General features: G+C 41.2%; 1 protein-coding gene across 5 annotated transcripts in view; it reads right to left on the minus strand.

Moving 5' to 3' along the window:
• IPCEF1 (interaction protein for cytohesin exchange factors 1) overlaps window positions 1-11,019 on the minus strand; it is a 207,317-nt gene extending 196,298 nt beyond the window's left edge. For 2 of the 5 annotated variants that reach the window (XM_055267813.2, XM_055267769.2), the window contains exon 1: window positions 9,266-9,698. The gene's annotated coding sequence lies outside the window, so the exon portion shown is untranslated. The other 3 variants (XM_055267777.2, XM_063632873.1, XM_063632863.1) reach the window with 3 other exon arrangements.
• Between the last annotated feature and the right edge of the window lie 7,480 nt (window positions 11,020-18,499).

An 18,499-nucleotide genomic window follows, 5' to 3' on the forward strand; every position in this document is an offset into this window, starting at 1 on the left:
AGAAAGAAATCTCTTCACTTATCCATTCAAAAACTTTGGCTACTATACCCCATATGGTAAATTTTTATATCTAAAATATATAATGTGTTAGGAATATGATTTTAATTTATTAAAATACACTTTTATCTCTTTTTTTTTGTAAACATACACTTTTTTGTGACATGGGGTCTCACTCTGTCACCCAGGTTACAGTGTAGTGGTGCTATCTCGGCTCACTGCAACCTCCACCTCCCAGGCTCAAGCAATCCTCCCGCTTCAGCCTCCCAAGTAGCTGAAACCACAGGCATGTGCCACTGCGCCTGGCTAATTTTTTGTATACTTTTTGGTAGAGACAGGGTTTCACCATGTTTCCCAGGCTGGTGTCAAACTCCTGAGCTCACGCCCTCTGCCCACCTCAGTGTCCCAATGTGCTGGGATTACAGGTGTGTGCTACTGCACCTGGCCTCACATTTACATTTTTAAAAAGCAAAAACATTGAAGATTTTACATCAAAATGTTAACTTTAATTATTTCAAGGTTATAGGATCATGAAAAGTATTTATCTTCTCCTTGCTTGTCTGTATCATTGGCAATAAAATGCATTCTATATGTACTAAGGAAAAATAATTATTTTAAAAAATTTAAGCTATAGATATCAAGAAAGTTGATAACACATTTTACTATGAGGTTGAATTCAAAGTGTTTGCCTAAAGAGATTATTTCTTCCCTCCTTTTTTCTAATTTGGCATATACTATCTTTTCTTTTATTCAAGAACTTTTTCTGGTTGTATAATAATTAGAAAGAATGGATGGACTATCTGTATTAGTCCATTCTTATGCTGCTATGAAGACATACCTGAGACTCAGTAATTTATAAAGGAAAGAGGTTTAATTGACTCACAGTTCTGCATGGCCATGGAGGCCTCGAGAAACACAATCATGGTGGAAGGGGAAGCAAACATGTCCTTCTTCACATAGTGGCTTGAGAGAGAAGAGCAGAGCAAAGCAGGGGAAAATCCCTTATAAAACCATCAGATCTCGTGAGAACTCACTCACTATCATGAGAACAACATGAGGAACCGCCCCCATGGTCTAATCACCCCCCACAAGTTCCCTTCCCCAACATGTGGGGATTACAATTCGGATTACAGTGGGTGGCCAGACTGTATCCCTATCCAAGCATATCCTCTCAAAACTCTGCCTTCCTATGTTTTGATCTCTGTTTTCTTCCCCTTTTCAATCTAAATTATTAGAAACAAATGCTCCAACACCCTCAACCCCAACTCTCCTCAGCTTTGATCTGGAAGTGTCTTTGGGAATGAGATTTTCCTCAAGGCTCAGGCAAATCTGGGCTGAGCACTCCTAAAATCATTATTCACCCAAACAAGCTTCCTCTGGCCTCACTGGGGTTGGATTACACGCCTTCTCAGCTCCAGGAATGGAGAGAAAGGTGGACGAGCACAAAACAACCTTATCCAAAAATAAGAAATTATGTAGCATCCTTTTCTTTATATTATAGTATATTCCCTCAGGGCAGCTATATACTGGACTCTCAGGTCAAATAGGCCTAGGCTCAAATTCTGACCCCAGAGTCAAACTGTTGGGGTTGGAACCCTGACTGTATTATTTCTGGGTGACCTTGAGCCAGGTTTGAAGTTCTCTGAACCTATGTTTTCTCATCAGAAAAAGGGAACTAGTTAATAATAACAGCACTTCCTAGAGCCATTTGATTGAAAAATTAGATGAATGTAAAGCTTTTAACACCATCCCTTGCAGACAGCAAGAGGACAGCACATGTTACCTCCATATGCCACACAGCCAGTGGGGCTGGGGAAGCCCTGCACGGCCTGTTGGAGGAGCTGCAATTATTAGGTTGGTGGAAAAGTAGTTGCAGGTTTTGCCATTAAAAACCACTTTTGCACCAACCTATAGAAAGAAGGGATCCTCTTGGACTCTATTTTCTGCCTTGCTTTAAGGCTCACCTCAGTGGTTCCTACTGTCCAGAAAGTTCCAGGCATTGCCTAGAATATTTCATGGGCCAGGAGCATCCATCCATTGGCAAATGGCCACCTCCACAATGATAAAAAACGTGAGCTTGTAGGGAGTAGACAGTGGTTTTGTGCTCAATGCCTAAAGTCCATTGAGATTGACGGAGGGATCGCTTGCTAACTTGCTCCCAATGCACAGAACACAAAGAGGATGCAATCCAGTGGAAATTACTACACCCCATGTCTAGGACCCTGTGACTACAGCTAATGCCAACTTGAAAGCAAAGTCACTTCAAGGCAATCATGAGTCGCTGAGCCTTCATTGCTCAGCCCACTTACTGTGTTTTGGTGACTCGGTGTCTCTCTCCCTGTGCTGGCTTCTCAGTTCAGAATATCTGGGACTCCAGCGTTCCTCTCAAGGCAACTAATTTGTACATAACTTTGGAATGTTTGTGAGTGTTCACAAAATTAAACTAAATAGTACTCGAGTGCCTGGCTCAAACCGTGCCTGACAGTCCCTCCCTCAAGTCCCCATTACCTACGCAAAAGCTGCTCTAGTTGATTAATCAAGTTGAAAATCCAAGTGTACAAAACTCTGGTAGCTGTGTTCCAGAGTAAAATCCAGCTCTAGCTGGAAAACTGTGAGTGTATTTGACCAAGAGAGTTCAAGTTCAGGCACTTCTCTTTGATAGACTGGCTATAACTGAGTCTAACCGAGAGACAATACTAATTCACACGGTTCCAGGGGAATTTCAAAGGTGATCTTGTCCATTTAATTGTAATGAAATACCTGGCACATTACGTGGAAAATATTAGGTACTCAATAAGTATTTGGTGAATGTTGAATATTCGTAAGTGGGTCCTTATCATATTATATGGTTAGCATTCACAACCGCTAGTAAGAACAACTGCTTGACAGTTTTTTGTCAGGATGGAAAAAGAGGTTGGGATTTGTGGCTTAACAAGGAGCCAGAAAATAAGGTCTTTAATATTATTTGCTTCAGGCTTTTAATTGGTGGAAAGAACAAAGTTGTTACACACGACTTGCACTCCCAGCGAATAAACAGCAACATTCCTGCTACAACCATTTAATCTGCTAGAATAGCAGAATCTTCAAACATGTTCAAGAAATTGATGAGATTATATATATTCTCATCAGTCCATAAAACTATTACAGATTTATCCAATAGTGTGCTGTAGTCTGTCCTATTCAAACAGAATAATCATAAACAAGTAGCCTAAAATGTATGGTTTTCATGTTTATAGCCATTTGCTTAGTTTTTCAAATAATTAAAGGTTTTCTCCTTAAAACATAACTTTGTATAAGTACAGCTTATCTTTGGATACACTGTGAAATTTTACACAGAATTATATTCTATAGGAGTGAATAATGTTAAATTAAGGTTCCTGGGAAGTGTTTTGAGTTGGTTTCATCTTTTTTCCTTTCTCAGAGGTTTGTATTATTTTATATTATTATTAATTATTATTATTATTATTATTATTGAGACAGGGTCGCTCTCTGTCACCCTGGAAGGAATGCAGTGGTGTGATCATTGCTTACTGCAACCTCAATCTCCCAGGCTCAAGTGATCCTCCTGCCTCCATCTCCTGAGTAGCTGAGACTACAAGTATGCTCTACCACACTTAATTAATTTAATTTAATTTATTTATTTTTTTAGTACAGACAAGGTCTTGCTATACGTTGCTAGGGCTGATCTCAAACTCCTGAGCTCAAGAGATCTTTCCACCTCAGCCTCCCAAACTGCTGGGTCAAATTCCTGATTTCAAGTGATCCTCACACCTCAGCCTCCCAAAGTGCTGGGATTATAGGCGTGAGCCACTGTGCCTGGCCTATTTTCCTGTTTTAGACTAAGGTTCAGTCTCTATTAATATATGTACATTTGCCTATAAGTAGTTAAATGTTCTATTCCTCTCTGGCATTACAGATCAGTGCATAAAACTCTGAAGAATGCAGTTTCCTTCACAATAGTCAGGAAAAAAAAAGAACTTCTACCCTGTCCAAATTTGAAAAAATCTATCCAGTCGCAGATTTCTATTGCATAGTTAGAAAAAGATTATATAAAATTAACAAGTCTAAAGAAAATTAAATATGGATCAATTAAGAGGAGGAGAAAAAAGCTATTTTTAGTTTTACATAGATTAAATGTATTAGCTTCCTATAATGATATTTACCTGTTAAAAGAATGTTGTTCTGCTAGGGATAATCATGTAATAGGAATTAGGGTAATTCAAATTCTGCTGAAAAGGGGATTTAAGAGATTCTTATGTCACAGAGAAACTCAAGAATATGCTTGAAATCCTGGCTATTTATGCTGTTATTAAAGTACTTATGAAGGTACCAGCCTAAATTTATGGATCAAAGTGATCAACAATTATAGATGAACCACTAAAATGATCTAACATCCATTTATTGAGAAGTTTCCACTTGCTGTACACTTAGATTGCAGCCTTAGATTTTACATTTGGATCAAAGTTCCATCACATTGCATCATTTTCAGAACATTTGAACTTTTATTTCAGTACAAACTGAGGTAAATAAATATCCCCCCCAAATAGACACTAATGTTCCATATCTAACAAGTAACCAAATTGTCATGATAATCTGGGATCACTATCTAGACTCCATTTACGAAAGGAAATCCTTTCATAGATTTCACAATAGCCTGATTTTCATTTTGTAAATGTGTCTCATTGTTGAGAGTGTCTTTATTCACTCCCATTCAATGATGAAGTGACTCTACTGTTTGAGGCCCAATGCCACAAGTTAACTTCATAGAAATGAGTCATGTTCAATTTGGCCGCTAGAAGTGCTTGCCAGCAATACAGATGGGTTTATTACTAGAATGTAAAATTACTTTCATTCTTTACCTCCTGTATTAGCTTCCAAGAAGGGCTCTATTGGTTTATAATATTTTTGTTTTCTTCTAAGTATATACGCTTACTTTCATTTGGCCCAAACATCAAAGCAATTGGTTAGTTTTTTTATTTTTTCAGAGACAGAGTCTCACTCTATTGCCCAGGCTGTACAGCAGTGGCACAATCATAGCCCACTGCAGCTTCAAACTCCTATGCTCAAGAGATCCTTCTGCCTCAGCCTCCTGAGTAGCTGGGATTACAGGCACACATCACCACACCTGGCCACATTTTTTTGTTTTTGTAGAGATGGGATCTTGCTTTATTGCCCAGTCTGGTCTTCAACTTCTGGCCTCAAGTGATCCTCCTGCCTCGGCTTCCTGAAGTGCTAGGATTATAGGCATCAGCCACCCCACCTGGCCTGGTTCGATATTTTTATCTCAGCTTTTATAGATGAGAAAACTCAAGCGTGGAGAAATTAAATGCTTGCTTGTAGCACAAAACTATTATATACCATGGGCAAGACACTCAAGTCTCCTAGCCTTTTGATCTGTGGTGTTCCCGCTAAAAAATTGAGCCTAATAGAAGGCCCTATCAATATGGATCCAATGACACTCAAAATGGAAATTGAATATTTTAAAATTAGATTGAGTATTGTTATGAAAGAGCAGCATGAGGGATCTTCGTGGTGATGGAACAGTCACGTATCTTGACAGTGGTTGTGAACTACCCAGGAATGGTTCTGAGGTCCCCCCAGTCCCCTTTTGTTCCCTGCTGGTTGGAAGCATTTCCTACGTGGTACCACCTGACTGCGTAAGAAGACAATCACGGATGTGCAATCATGTCAAGGCACAGGCAGTTTCCTGGAAAAAAGAACAACTCCTTTCCACTATCTCTTCACTAAGGAATAGAAAAGAATTTCACTTGGGCGATTTTAAAGTAGAGAGCAAATCTGCTCTGCTCAGACTCACCCTTGGTGTCAAATCACTATTTACATAACAAAACCTTTAACATAAATGAAAACCATGTAATGTGTAGAATGGTAGTTAGACCACAGGCTCAGAGACACAAAGGTCTGGGTTTGAATCCCTCTCCCCTGCCTATTGTGGTGGTTTGAGGCAGGGGACTTTATCTCTCTAAGCTTCAATTTCATGGAGATAACAATAGTAGTATTTCCCAGAACTGTTTTAAGAAGTGGCTTAAATAGCATAAAAGGGAACAAGATCATGTCCTTTGCCGGGACATGGATGGAGCTGGAAGCCATTAACCTGAGCAAACTAACGCAGGAACAGGAAACCAAACACCACATGTTCTCACTTACAAGTGGGAGCTGAACAATGAGAATACATGGACACAGGGAGGGGAACAACACACACTGAGGCCTGTGGAGGCAGGGGGAGGAGGGAGAGCAACAGGAAGAATAGCTAATGGATGCTGGGCTTAATACCTAGGTGATGAGTTGATCTATGCAGCAAACCACCATGGCACACATTTACCTCTGTAACAAACCTGCATATCCTGCACGTGCACACTGGAACTTAAAAGTTGAAGAAAAAAAAAGAAATTGTAAATGTAAATGTAACTAAATGTAAATGTAAACTAAGAGGTAAAAATAAAAGTGCAGATCACAGTGTCTAGAACCTAGCAAGTGCTCAGTAATGTCATTGGTTTTTTATTCAGCACTCCACATATGAAATATTCAGAAAATGCTATAGAATCTGTTGGGAATCCTATCTTGCTGCTGTTTCTATTTCAATGCCTAGTGGATGCTGGGTTTTTGTTTCTTTGATTAATTCTTTCATTTCTAACTTGACTTAGTTTTCCTTGACGATCTGGTCATTTTTTATTCAGACTTCTTTTGAAAGACTCATCCACATTCTAGTAACTTTGGGCTGAGTTTAAGCTGGCTCACTTTTCACCTTTCAGCTGCTTCTATGTCAATCCCTGTGTCAGTCTAGGAGACCTGTCTTTGCTCACATTTGTTCAGCCCTTTGCCTTTTTGTCTGCCGACTATCTCTCCTTTCTAAGACAAAGATTGATTCTAAGACAAAGACAGAAGATTCTTTTCAATGCCTACAAGCCAAAATATTTTTATTTCGGTAACGTCCCTGATAAGGAATTCCATGGTGACCTGCTGGCCCTGTGAGATGGCAGGGCCAAGATTCTAATAACACGAATGATAATTCTTGACTACAAAATAATCTGTGACTCTACAGAAATGTTTTCATGGCCGCTCCCCATGCGTACCAAGATGATAAAGATATGGCAACATTCCCTAAAAAACGAATTACAATTATACTGGGAGATTTAAATTTAACTTATAATTAATAACTGATGAATTGACTATTGTGTTTTTTAGGAAATTATCAAACTCAGGTTTAGACGCAGTTATAAGTCATCCAGAGAAAATAACCCATTTTCATGTCATTCTAGGAATTAATCAGACCAGCCAGCCCCAATGGGACCATGTTTCCTTTTTCTCACTTCAGAGTTGACACTTGATTCTGCACCAGCCTTACTCTCAAAGGGGATTTCCCTATAAAGACTAAATAACATCAATTTTAAGTGTCATTTCTTAGACTGCAATGAACCATGAACTTTAGCACACTATCACTAAAACATTGCTTTTGTTGTCCTGTTGGTGGAAGATTTAAGGAAGGTTAAATTTTTGTCCATTTCTTTTCTTTTTCTTTTTCTTTTCTTTTTTTTTTTTTTTTTTTTTTGAGATGAAGTCTCCCTCATTGCCCAGGCTGGAGGGCAGCTGCGTGATCTCAGCTCACTGCGCCTCCCAGATTCAAGCGATTCTCGTGCCTCAGCCTCTCGAGTAGCTGGGATTACAGGCGCCCGCCACCATGCCCAGCTAATTTTTGTATTTGTGGTAGAAACAGGGTTTCGCCATGTTGGCCAGACTGGTTTGGAACTCCTGACCTCAGGTGATCCGCCTGCCTTGGCCTCCCAAAGTCCTGGGATTACAGGCGTGAGCCACCGCACCTGGCCTATTTATTTTCTTTCAACATTTGTTTTATTTTCAGATTATTAAAATAGTTCAGGTATGTTCCACTAATGAAAAATCTGGGAAAAAAATAGAGTACAAAGTACAAAGAAAGAAAAACCAATGAGCTATAAGCCCACTATTCATATATTAACATTTTAACACATTTCACCCAAATCCTGCTTCTCTGCAGTATTTTTACATAGTTGAAAAAGTTATGTTCCTCCTTTTTTGACTTAGCATTACATCATAAGAATATTCCATAAATATCATTTTATTGATGACATTTCTTTATATACCACAATGTGTTCGACAATTCTGATAACTAGGCTTATAATATTTATTTTAAATTAATGATTCTTTTAAAAACTCACTTTCCAAAATTCAGAAAATACACAAAGCATAAAGAAGGAAAGATAAATTAGTGATTACATTTTTAAGCGTGGCTCTGGCAACTTGAAAACTGATATTGGTAACTGCCATTTAACACAATCATATTCTTAACCCTCACACAACAACCCAAAAAGTCAATATGTTATAGTCACCACTTTATAGGTCCAGAGGTCATAGAGCTGGTAGGTTCAGAGATATAGATTTTGAACAGATATGTCTGACCCCCCAACTGTGTTTTCTCTTGGCTAAATTACACTGACTTTCCCATAATTACCTCCACCATCACCTCTACTACCATCACCTCCAACCACCATCTCCACCATCTGTACCATCACCTCTACCATCACTTCCTCAACCACCTCCACCATGTCTACCATCATTTCTACCATCTATCACCTCCACCGTCACCTCCAACCACCATCTCCACCACCACCTCCTCCATCTCCTCCACAACCACCTCCACCATCTCTACCATCACTTCCACCATCACCTCTACCACTCCAATCACCATTTCTACCATCTCCATTACCACCTCCACCATTGCCTCCACAACCACCTCTACCATCTCCACCGTCACTTCCACCATCACCTCCCCTACGACCACCACTTCCGACACCACCCCCTTTATCTCCACCTCCACCTCCACCACCATGTATTGCCACCCCTTTCACTTTACCGACCTAGGGATTTTTCTGATCCCTGTTCTACACACCCTTTCTTTACTCCACACCTTCATACTCTCCTCTCCTCCTTCACGCTGACCTTTTCTAACATTCACTTTTTAAAGTGCCTGAGTAACAGAGATAAAGCAATGGCTTTCCTACCACATTCATTTTATGAATTATGCCAGTTATTCATTCATTCAACAAATATTTACTGAGAGCAGGCACTGTTCTGAACACTTGGGAGCACAAGTAACTCCTCTATTTGCAGGATTCTCTTTAAGGCTAAAAAGCTTATTTTTTAGGATTTTTCTTCACACACACACACACACACACACACACACACACACACACATCATTTGCCACGTTAGACCTACTTGCAAATTGTTAACCTGTACTTCAATTATCAGCTCACACTGCAGAGCCTCCAAGCTGGGTGGAAAGCAGAAGTGAGCTGTTCAAAAGGATGCACGAGTCAAAAGGAAAGTCTCAGGCAATAGTGATGAAGTAATTTCTTATCTCTTATTGCCACAGCAAACTACCACAGGAAAGAACTTCCTATTTCCATACTCTGATGATGTATATTTGCTTAACACAGCTTGCCTGAAATAGTTCATACATGGACCCACTCCAGAAAAGACACTTGATTTATAAAAAGAGGAATGGAAGGAAATTAAAAGGTAAATTAAAGAATGAGTTCATCAACACATATACACACTTACACCCTTTTCTTCCTTGCATGATGTGAGCAGAAAGAAATGTGTGTTCTTTCCATTTCTGTTTTCTTTCTTTCTTTCTTTTTTTTTTTTTTTTTTTGAGATGGACTCTTGCTCTGTCACCCCAGGCTGGAGTGCAGTGGTGCAGTCTCAGCTCACTGCAACCTCCGCTTCCCGGGTTCAAGCAATTCTCCTGCCTCAGCCTCCCAGGTAGCTGGGATTACAGGTGCATGCTTCCACGCCCAGTTCATTTTTGTATTTTTAGTAGAGATGGGGTTTCATCATGTTGGCCAGGCTGGTCTCGAACTCCTGACCTCAGATGATCCACCCGCCTTGGGCTCCCAAAGTGCTGGGATTACAAGCGTGAGCCACTGCACCCAGCCTTCTATTTTCTATTTTCTTTTCTTTTTTCTTTTTTTTTTCTTCCTGTAGAGATGAGGTCTCATTATTTTGCCCCCAGACTGGTCTCAAACTCCTGACCTCAAGTGATCCTCTTGCCGTGGTCACCCAAAGTACTGGGATTACAGGCGTGAGCCATTGTGCCCAGCATTCAGTTTCTATTTTCTACATAAAATAAATAACTGGATAGAAATTAGACTTTATCAAGGACAGCACTAGGAACACATAAGCCACTCAAGACTAATAAAGCCCACTGCTGTAGTCAAAGATGCTTCAGTGGGTTATAATTCTGACTCCTATAATTAAATACTTTCACATATACACCAGCAAAGAAAAATCAAGTGCCCCAGACACCCTTACTAAAAGACTCTGAACCGACAACACCTAGCTTTCATTTTCATACCAGAGATATTTTGTCAAGCCTGAGACCTTTATCAAAGTGTAAAATGTCCCCCAGCTGCCTCCATGCAAAGGAAGCTCCCCTGCAAAGAACACACTTTCTCAAAGAAGGGCAGCCCCAGAGCGCTTCCCCAAATGAACTCCTCAGGACCCAAATACATGCTGAATTGTGCTTTTCTAAATCAAACCTGTGATCTGCAGTCTAAACACCTATCAAGACAACACCCATTTAAGAAACATAAAAGCAGAGTGAGTACACAACTCTCTCCTCTTTCAAAGCTTTCACAGAATTAAAGAATCTTTAGCACCTGGCTTCCCAGATTACAGAGAGCTGAGTGAATATCACACCCCCAAAGCCACAATTCCTACCTCACTACTCTAAGGAGAGTGCTAGGGTATCCATTGCTTTGCCATCTTGATCTGTCAAGCAGTTACCTCTCACACATCAGCCAAGAAGTGACGTTACTTACATGCAATACAAAGAGAGTAAATCCAAGAGTGGTCTCTTTATTCCTGGATTCAGAAGCCTCATAGTACTCTGAGGCCAAGCTTGAGGATTCTACTCAAAGCAGCCTCAGCTGTGGAAATTCAGTCAACTCAGAACTAACATTCAAAGCTGATCAGAGAGTAAAGCTCTTTCGAAAGAAGAGGAAGTGTCATCTCCACTTCCTCAATCCTATTGTTCTTCCTTCTCATTGTTATGAAACCCTTCCTTGATGCCCATATCCAGGACACAGTACATGTAAGGCAATCACACCCCATCTGCCTGACTTCACTGATCACTAAGCACTGCCCAGTGTATTCATTTGCCGAGCACATTGGAGGAACAGTTCATGGTTCTGCTTTCCTGTTTTGGAGACAAGTATGTTCATTTACAGGCATGGAGGGTGAGATGATCTGCAGAGTCATTCTCAGCATTTTTGGGTGAAATGCCACTTCAACCTCTTTAGATTCAATCTTCTTTCAGATTTCCCTCTTTCCTCCTTTCCTAATCGTTCATAATGCTCTAATAAACAGAGGGTACAGATACATTTGTAAAACGTATTTTAGGATAAAAATAAGTCTTAGCCTGCCATCTTTTGCAGTAGACATAGAAGAGTCTCTAACTTCAAAACTTTTCTTTCCCACATTGGAAAAGGAAAATGGCAGGCTGAAAGTCAGAGATATTCCATCTCATTACAGATTCCTGCCCTCCCAATCTCCCTTTCAACACCAGCTTCTTGTTTCTCTATACCTTCTTGGGAAATGAATACAGTCTCACTATATTTATATTCTGCTCTCAAAGCAAAGAAAATAAATCATTAAAAATGGGCTCGTGACCAGTGCAATCTTCCAAATGTGGTACCTAAATTTTAGCATGTGTATTAGTTACCTTTCACCGCTTAGCAAATTACGCCAAAATTTAGTGGCTTAAAACAACAAACATCTATTATCTCATGGTATCTGTGGGTAAGGAATGTGGGCCCAGGTTAGCTGGTGGTCCAGCTAAAGATCCCCCTACAAGGCTGCAATCAAAGTGTGGGCTGGAACTGCAGTGATCTCAAGGCTCAATGAGGGAAAGAAGCTCTTCTAAGATCACTCATTTCGTTGTTGGTAGGATTCAGTTTCTCGTGGGCCATTGGACTGGGGGGTCTCAGTTCAATGCTACCTATTGTCTGGAGGCCATCCTCAGTCCTGTACCACATGGACTTCTACTTAGGGCAGCTTCATATCATGGCAGGTAGCTTCATTAGCAAAAGCAAGCAAGAGTGAAAGAGAATGAGAGAGAGTTGAGTGAGAGCAAGATGGAAGTCACTTTTATAACCTAATCTCAGAAGTGACAGTCTATCACTTTTGCCATACCCGATTCGTTAAAAGCAAGTTACTTGGTCCAATCTCCACTCAAGAGGAGAGGATTACACAAGATGTAAATTCTGGGAGGCGGGGATCAAAGGGATCTGTCTTAGAAAGCTGCCTACCACAGCATGTAAAACTTTTATCCAAACTCAAGTTGCATCTGTCAAACCAAATGTTAACAAAAGGGAAGAGTCATCTAAAGTCATAAATACAGTGATAATATTGAAAGAGTATCTGAAATATTAATATAATACTGTAGCCCAATACTAGCCCACACTAGTCAATACCAAGATCACACTGCTCAGACCTGGTAAACTAATGACTCTTATTCTTCCATCTCCAAGAAGCAGACAAATGGCATACAAACAAAAACCTAAACTAAACTATACAACGAGGGCTGGGCAGGGTGGCTTATGTCTGGAATCCCAGCACTTTGGAGGCTGGGGGAGGGGGATCACTTAACCTCAGGAATTTGAGACCACCCTGGGCAACATAGCGAGACCCTGTCTCTAAAAAAAATAAATAAATAAACTTAAATGTTTAAAAAACAACAACCCTAAAACTAGCCTAGAATCTGGACGGTAGCTGATACAATTTCAATAAAAAGAATAACTTTTCACCTAATTACAAGACTGAGAAGGCCTCAAAGGAGACATAGCATTAAACTTTTCTGATTGGGTTTATATAGTCACCTTAAGCAGTCATCCTGTTTGGATCAGAATTTCCTGACACGTGGCCTTCCCCTCCTCCTGCACTCAATGTGTGTGCCCCTTCCTAAGAATGGCCAGTCCTAAGAATGACTACATTGCCTGTAGTCCCCACCAATCCCACATGTTACAAAAGGAGATCACCTCTTCCATCTTCCTTTGTAAGCAAGATTTGCTTAGACCAGGCCTAACAGAAGGTCTGTTTCATGGCCTGCAGACAACTGGGGGCAAAGAGAAGAGGGTCATTCTGGGTGGAGAAGCAAATAATTCGGTTGACCTTAGATCTTCCTAATTTCAAGACGTGTGGTAATGTCCCACACAGGCACCAGTGTCACATGATCCCAAAGGATAAAAGCAACATATTTCTCTTTTTTTTTTTTTGAGACAGAGTCTCACTCTGTGGCCCTGGCTGGAGTTCAGTGGCACGATCGTGTCTCACTACAACCTTTGCTTCCTGGGTTCAAGCGATTCTCCTGCCTCAACCTCCCTAGTAGCTGGGACTACAGGTGTGCACTATCACACCCGGCTAATTTTGGTATTTTTAGTAGAGATGGGGTTTCACCATGTTGGCCAGGCTGGTCTTGAACTCCTGACCTCAAGTGATCCACCCAAGGCAACACTTTTGAAAGCAAAATAGAAATCTTCTGTATGGCATGTTTTGTATGTCCACTTTTTCGGAAGATTTCAAAGTCACAGATTAAACATGGCCTGTACCCCAATATACTCTATGCCTCAATCCAAATGCCAATAAAAAAGTAAAAGTAAAATGTTACTTTTAATTTAGGAAATTTTACTTAAAAGTAAAAGTAAAATATATTAAAAGTAAATAATGTTGTTGGAAGACCAGAGAAAGAGAACATGTAACTAAGTTATTAATGCTATTTGGTAAAAGCTACTGCCCTTGAGGAATAATAATAGTTTGAAATACTTCAGTTTTTGGTTTCAAACTTTCTCACATTTTCTTTATAGTCCTTTCTTTCCTTCTTTCCTTCCCTTTTTTTTTTCTTTTGTTTGTTTTTTTTGAGACAGGGTCTTGCTCTGTTGCCCCAGGAGGCTGGAGTGCAGTGGTGCGATCATGGTTCTTTGCAGTCTCAACCTCCCAGGCTCCAGATATCCTCCCATCTCAGCCCCACAGGTAGTTGGGATTACAGGCATGACCACCACACCTGGCTACTTTTTGTATTTTTTGTAGAGACAGGGTTTTGCTATGTTGCCCAGGCTGGTCTCGAACTCCTAGACTCAAGCAATCTGCCTGCCTTGGCATGAGCCATCACGTCCGGCCTTCTTTACATTCATTTCACAGGATGATTGCTATGGACTAAATGTTTATGTCACCTAAACATATATGTTGAGGCCGGGCGTGGTGGCTCACGCCTATAATCCCAGCACTTTGGGAGGCTGAGGAGAGCAGATCACTAGGTTAGGAGTTCAAGACCAGTCTGACCAACATGGTAAAACCCCATCTCCACTAAAAATACAAAAATTAGCTGGGCATGGTGGCAGGTGCCTGTAATCCCAACTACTCGGGAGGCTGAGGCAGGAGAATTGCTTGAACCTGGGAGGCAGAGGCTGCAGTGAGCCGAGATTGCGCCACTGCACTCCAACCTAGGCAACAGAGCAAGACTCCATCTCAAAAAAAAAAAAAAAAAATTGTGTGTGTGTGTGTGTGTGTATATATATATATATATATATATATATAAAATACAGAATATATAGAAACCTAATCCCCAATGTGATTGTATTTAGAGGTGGACCTTTGGGGAGTGATTAGGTTATGAGGACAGTGCCCTCATGAATGGGATTAGTTTTCTTATTAAAGAGAACCCGGAGATCTGCCCACCCCTCCACCATATGAGGACACGGCCAGAAGACAGCCACCTAGGAACCAGGAAGCAGGTCCTCACCAGACAATGAATCTGCTGGTGCCTTGATCTTGGATGTCCAGCCTCCAGAACTGTGAGAAATAAATGTCTGTTGTTTGTAAGCCACTCAGGCTACGGTGTTTTGATATAACGGCCTGAACGACTAAGACAAAGATAAAATGTAAACTAAATCTGGAGGAGTGAAAAAAATAAAAGAAGATGCCGTACATTTTGAGCAGGAACAAAATGAAGGTTCTCTCAGCGGCTTCTTGTTTGTGTACACTTCTATTTCTGGAAGTGCTGCCTCATCTTCTCCCTGTATTGACTTGTCTTCTAGTTCCCTGCTTCATGTAGGAAAAAAAAATGGTACTAGGTAATATTAAAGGAATTTAGTGGTATCAGTAGCATGGCCTGGCTTCTCACCAGACATTTAGATGCCATCATCAAAGATATCCTCAAAAGACATGTTATTTACCTTTATGGGGCCAGAATAGAGCCACTTAAATTCTTTGAGCAAAGATCACCTGATTTGTAGAATTAGAATAATCCTCAAAGCGGCCGGACTGTCAGTTCAAGATGACGGGCTGACCACAGATTTGCTCCCTCCCTCCCCAAAGATTCCGTTAAAATGAGAAAAGTATGAAAAGATATAGGGCCGGGCACGGTGGCTCACGCTTGTAATCCCAACATTTTGGGAGCCCCAGGAGGGTGGATCACGAGGTCAGGAGATCGAGACCATCCTGGCTAACATGGTGAAACCTGTCTCTACTAAAAATACGAAAAATTAGCCAGGCGTGGTGGCACGAGTCTGTAATCTCAGCTTCTTGGGAGGCTGAGGCAGGAGAATCGTTTGAACCTGGGAGGCGGAGGTTGCAGTGAGCCAAGATCGCGCCACTGCACTCCAGCCTGGGTGACAGAGCAATATTCTGTCTCAAAAGAAATAAAAAAGATATAAACCCACAATAACCCCAAAAAAAGGAGGAAAAGCATCAGAACTTGAGAGAGCACAACAGATTTCTGGCAGCCTGAAAGCCGATGGAGGAGCAATAACAGATGGAGGCAGGCAGGGGAACCACAATATCTCATTAGTTAGGAGAACATGGCATTGGAGGAAATTGCCCGTGTGCGGTGCTGAATCCCTGAGAGGACCGGAACTCAAGCTAAGAGAAGCTAAGAGAGCTAAATGAGTGATAGAGTGACAGGACCGAAAACAGGAAGAGTAATTCAAAGTCTGTAAGAACTCAGCCCCTCCCATACCCCTCTTTCAAATGTCTCTGTCCGCCCAGCCTCTGCACAGCAAACACACACAATTCCAACCCCGGGCAGCATACCGAGGATTCATCTCCACACGTAGTGAAATCATGCAGAGAATACAGGCATTGTATGTGCATATGAGCACTCCAGAGTCAGAACTCCACATTCTGGCAATAAGAGCCTCATCTAGCATATGCTGGATGATGGATGATGTGCTTTTTTTTTTTTTGAGACAGAGTCTTGCTCTGTCACCCAGGCTGGAGTGCAGTGGCGTTATCTGGGCTCACTGCAACCTCCGCCTCCAGGGTTCAAGTGATTCTCCTGACTCAGCCTCCTGAGTAGCCGGGATTACAGGTGTGTGCCACCACACCCAGCTATGTTTTATATTTTTAGTAGAGACAGGGTTTCACCATGTCGGCCAGACTGGTCTCAAACTCCTGACCTCAGGTGATCTGTGCACCTTGGCCTCCCAAAGTGATGGGATTACAGGCATGAGTCACCATGCCTGGCCTAGATATGCTTCTAATCATTATCCTTAGAGACAGTCCTGAAGATATTGTATCCATTAAAAAGAACAGGATGCTAAGAAAGATAAATAATCTGAAAACAAGAAAGACCCCTTGGATATTGCAAATATAATTGTTAAATAAAGATTTTTATAGGCAGGTTGGATGATAAATTCAAGTGAAATTTTCAGGAAATAGTATTCAATGACATAGTCAAAGAAATAACATAAAGGATCCCCCTGAAGTCCAAGAATATTTAGATTAAAAAGTCTCATTGAGTGCCTAGGATGAAGAATTTCAAGTCACTGCAAAATTTCCAAACTCCAGAAATAAAGAGAAAATCTTAAAATCTCCCAAACACAGAAAATAAGTCACTTTCACAGAAACAAGGAATTAAAGGGCTCCAGATTTCACAGAAGTAGCATTAAGGGTTCGAAGGTCAGCGAGCAAAGCCTTCAAAGTTCTGAAGGATTTATATTTCACTCTAGAATTTTGTGTTCATTCATCCAGTGTATTAGTCCATTTTCATACTGCTATAAAGAACTGCCAGAGACTGGGTAATTTATAAAGGAAAGAGGTTTAATTGAGTCACAGTTCAGCACGGCTAGGGAGGCCTCAGAAACTTACAATCATGGTGGAAGGTGAAGGGGAAGCAAGGCACCTTCTTCACAAGGTGGCAGGAAAGAGAAGGGCGAGTGATGGGGTAAGAGCCCCTTATAAAACCATCAGATCTCATGAGAACTCACTGTCACAGGAACAGCATGGGGGAAACCACCCCCAGGATTCAATTTCCTCTACCTGGTGTCTCCCTTGACACGTGGAGATTATGGGGATTAGAATTCAAGATGAGGTTTGGGTGGGGACACAAAGCCTAGCCGTATCATTCAGCAATATTTTTGAGCACTGGTCTAGGCAGTGAGGATGCAGCAGTGAACCAAATAAAGTCCTGCCCTCAGGGAACTTCTTTTCATGCTCAGATCAGGATAGTGTGCTCTCTACACAAAGAAAGAAAGTAAAATATAATGTGTTAGGTAGAAGTAAGGGCTAAGGAGGAAAAATAAATCAGCAGAGGAAATATATAGAGTCTAAGGAGAGGGTAAACATTAGATGGGGAGGCCAGTGAAGGACTCACAAAGGTGACCTCTGAGTGACAGCCTGGAGGAAGTAAAGGCGTGAGCTGTGTAGACAGCTAAGGGAAGAGAGATCAGGCAGACAGAGCCCCAAATGCAAACATCCTGCCACCCCCAGAGCCTCTTGGTGCCACAGGAACAGCATGGGGGCAGGTGTGGCTGGAACAGAGCAGAGCGGGTCAGAGATGGAGAGGGGAGCCAGGGAATCCATGATTATGGTTAGGTCCTATGGGGATCATTGTAAGAACTTGGGTTTTTGACTCTGACTAACTAAACCAGGAGCTGACAAACTATTTCTGGAACAGGCCAGATAGTAAATATTTTAGATTTTGTGGGCCAGTCTCTGTTCAATTACTCAACCCTGCCATTGTGGTATCAAAGCAGCCATAGATAACATGTAAAAGAACAGCTGTGCTCTAATAAAACTTTAGGGCCACTCAAATTTAAACTGCCTATAATTTTTACGCATCACAAAATCTTCTTTTGTTTTTTTTAAGCATCTAAAAATGTAAAAAACTATCATAACTTACCAGCTGTACAAAAATAGGCAGCAAGCCGAAAGTGGCCCATGGAGAGTAGGTTGCTGATCCCTGAATGAAACCATCAGTTAGGTGTGAAGGTAGAACATGCCCATTTTCAGATGCATCAGAGCTGACTCAGAAGGATCACTGCCCACATAACCTTTTTTTTCTTTTGTTTTTTTGTTTTGTTTTGTTTTGTTTTGTTTTGTTTGAGACAGAGTCTTGCTCTGTTGCCCAGGCTGGAGTGCAGTGGCACGATCTCAGCTCACCGCAACCTCTGC

The sequence above is a fragment of the Symphalangus syndactylus genome, chromosome 2, assembly GCF_028878055.3.
Source record: "Symphalangus syndactylus isolate Jambi chromosome 2, NHGRI_mSymSyn1-v2.1_pri, whole genome shotgun sequence".
Classification (NCBI taxonomy): Eukaryota; Metazoa; Chordata; class Mammalia; order Primates; family Hylobatidae; genus Symphalangus; species Symphalangus syndactylus.